This window comes from Salvelinus namaycush, unplaced genomic scaffold, assembly GCF_016432855.1.
Source record: "Salvelinus namaycush isolate Seneca unplaced genomic scaffold, SaNama_1.0 Scaffold3710, whole genome shotgun sequence".
Taxonomy (NCBI): Eukaryota; Metazoa; Chordata; class Actinopteri; order Salmoniformes; family Salmonidae; genus Salvelinus; species Salvelinus namaycush.
Genome location: NW_024060687.1, coordinates 1,721 through 4,883, shown reverse-complemented (window position 1 = coordinate 4,883; position 3,163 = coordinate 1,721). Strand labels below are relative to the sequence as shown.

Genomic DNA, 3,163 nt, shown 5'->3' with positions numbered 1-3,163 from the left:
AAACGACTCGTTTCCGTCACAACTGTCGTGATATATATATTTTTTAAATATACGGGTTAACTTTACTCATTAAAAACAGTGGATTGAAACGTGGTTATAGACTGAGTGGACAAAACATTATGAACACCTGCTCTTTCCATGACGTAGACTGACCAGGTGAATCCAGGTGAAAGCTATGATCCCTTATTGATGTCACTTGTTAAATCCACTTCAAATCAGTGATGATGAAAGGGAGGAGACGGGTTAAAGAAGGATTTTTGTTGCTGGGTTTTTTCAAACTCAACAGTTTCCCGTGTGTATTGTTAGGATTTATGTTTATGCACTATAGCCCGCTACCATATTGTTTGAAGATGAATATTGTTTTGTTACACACACACAAACAATACAGATGTATGGGTGTGTAAAGACTGATCAACATAGGACAGGCTATACAAGCTGTGGTCAATCTGGAGAGGGGAGGGGTGCATATCTCTAAGGGGCACTGGACAATACCATATTAGGAACTGTTTGAGTGTAGAATCGACAGACACAAGACGGAGCTAATCTACCCAGCAACCAGATGTGAGCACCAAGGGACTGGGACCAGTATAGGCAGAGCAAAGTTTAAACCGCGCTCAGCCTCTACTGTGATAGGCCAACGGACGGGTTGGAACTGAAGCTGTCATAGTATAAGAACTGGTATTTGAGTAAATTCCACAGTTCTCTGTTCTACCCTGCGCGGTGATACAGCGAACCCGTATATACGAAAATTGCATTTACCATTTATCGCATGAGTTGAATAAAAATACTTAAAGTATATTCGGTGACTCTGAATCACATTTTGTCCTGATACCAGATTTGAACTGACGCGAATCTCTTTCAGTATCAAGAATGGTCCACCGCCCAAAGGACATCCAGCCAACTTGACACAACTGTGGGGAAGCATTGGAGTCAACATGGGCCAGCATCCCTGTGGAACGCTTACGACACCTTAGATACTGTGCAGAAATCACTCCAGCATTTCCTGGTTGCTAATAAAATGTCAGAATATGTGACAAAAAAAGCGTATAGAGAATCATTATGAAATGTATTTTCCATAAACACAAAATATTATTTTCAGCTGTTTTACAAAAAATTAATTGAATGGGAAGCATAGAAATAGCACATATGGAACCGCTCTACTGCTTTAGACTTGCTTTCAATTACCAATCTATAACTCGTAGTTCTATGTGGATTTGGTTGTGGTTTAGTGAGGGAACTCCCTGAACCACAAGGTGGAGCTATACAACAAGAGTCCAACCATAAAGTCATGTTTATTTTTCACCTCCCAAACTCAGGAGGAAAATACACATTTTCATTAAATAGTGGAACAACACAAGACAAAAGGCATCTGATGCCACAGAGAGAACGGAGGAAGAGAAGCGGGACTGATGAAGTGGTGGGGGGGGGGGAGACCCTGTCCAGCCCAGCCCGTCGGACAGCATCATCAGGACTTCCTGTGAGGAGCAGAAACAGGCAGTTCCACCTCAGTAAACACAGCTTCATTTAATTAAATGTTTTTAAACTAGTGAATAAGGCAGGCAGGGATTGAAACAACAGAGAGAGACTGTAGCAGGTCATTTCTGCTCCAGCCGACATCTACAGCGTTTACTGGGACTTCTGGGAAATGTCCCTTTAAAAAGTACATCACTGGGTACATCTGTGTTGGATTGATTTCCTGCTGACACGGGAGGCTAATTGATTCCTATACACACACTAGAGCAGGGGCTTCTCAAACTGTTTCACTCAGGACCCCCCTTCCAGTAAGGGGGAACATGCCACCCCCTCTAGGGGGCGACTGAGGCCCGAAGCCCAAGGGCCCCCATCTTGGCACTCCCCCCACCGTACTTTGGACGTTATAGAAATGAATTTACTAATGTACCCAACATGTTGCCACGTTTATTGAATTAGACAGCTTTAACATCCTACTATATGTGCTAAACAAATAACAAATATTTTCCTTATCCGTATAATTTTTTGGGGGAGGGAAAGTACTAATGTTACTGTCCTCACTACAACAACAAAAACACCAGAAATACAGAAACGTTTAAATTAAAATACTGTAGAATTCCATCTATTTCTACGCGGGACTGCTTTTTCTGACGAGTGGCAATATTGACGAATCGGTGGCTTCGAAGTCTCTCCATGGACAAAACAGCAGCAATCCAGGGTTTATACACACACAGAGAGACAGACAGACACACACACACATCCAGGGTTTATACACACACACATCATTGGAGACTAATGAAATTGTTCTGAAGGCCAAAACACAAGGCTTTTATTAGTTCTTTAAATAAAAATAAAACATGTAAATGGTGAGAGAGCGTTACACCCTTTTCAACGCCGCGGGGGACGTCGGCGCGGACACTCACTGAGTGTAGTTCCTGGTTCCTTCTTATTCATACACGTCCTTCTTGTCAGCGATGTACTGGACGATATCCTGAGGACACATCAGCTTCTCCGCCTCCACATCCGGGATCTCAAACCCTGCAGCAGGAACACACATCAGACCAGCAGGGAGAGAGACGGGGAGGTAGAGACTGAGACATGGAGAGACGGGGAGGTAGAGACAGAGACATGGAGAGACGGGGAGGGAGAGACAGGGAGGGAGAGACGGGGAGGGAGAGACAGGGAGGGAGAGACGGGGAGGGAGAGACGGGGAGGGAGAGACGGGGAGGGAGAGACATGGAGAGACGGGAACAGAGACAGAGACATGGAGAGACAGACATGAAGAGACGGGGAGAGACAGACACAAAGGTACAGAGAGACAGACTCACCAAACTCATCCTCCATGGCCATGATGATCTCTACCTGGTCCAAGCTGTCTAACCCCAGGTCCTTCAGGAAGTGGGAGGACGTCGCCAGCTGAGGATACAGATAGATCAGAGGAGGTCAGGACAGACGGGGACATCCTAGATCTGCAGTCCTACTCTACATGACCAAAGGTATGTGGACACCTACTCATCCAAAATCATGGGCATAACAATTTTGAAGGGGGTGTCCACATACTTTTGTATATATACACAATGGGTGGGTCTAATCTATGACGTTAAAAATGTCTATTTACGCTGTTCCATTTGACTGCAATTTATAAAATCTCCACTATAAAAAAAGCATCTAGACATTAACGCATATTTCTTTT

At 44.3% G+C, this 3,163-nt stretch overlaps 1 long non-coding RNA gene across 1 annotated transcript; it reads right to left on the bottom strand.

Annotated features, from left to right (window-relative positions):
• Positions 1-2,271: 2,271 nt before the first annotated feature.
• LOC120040670 lies at positions 2,272-2,918 on the bottom strand. Its single transcript, XR_005475719.1, has 2 exons — positions 2,799-2,918; positions 2,272-2,508 (listed from the first exon to the last, which is right to left on the bottom strand). It is a non-coding gene; the product is annotated as an uncharacterized LOC120040670 (long non-coding RNA).
• Between the last annotated feature and the right edge of the window lie 245 nt (positions 2,919-3,163).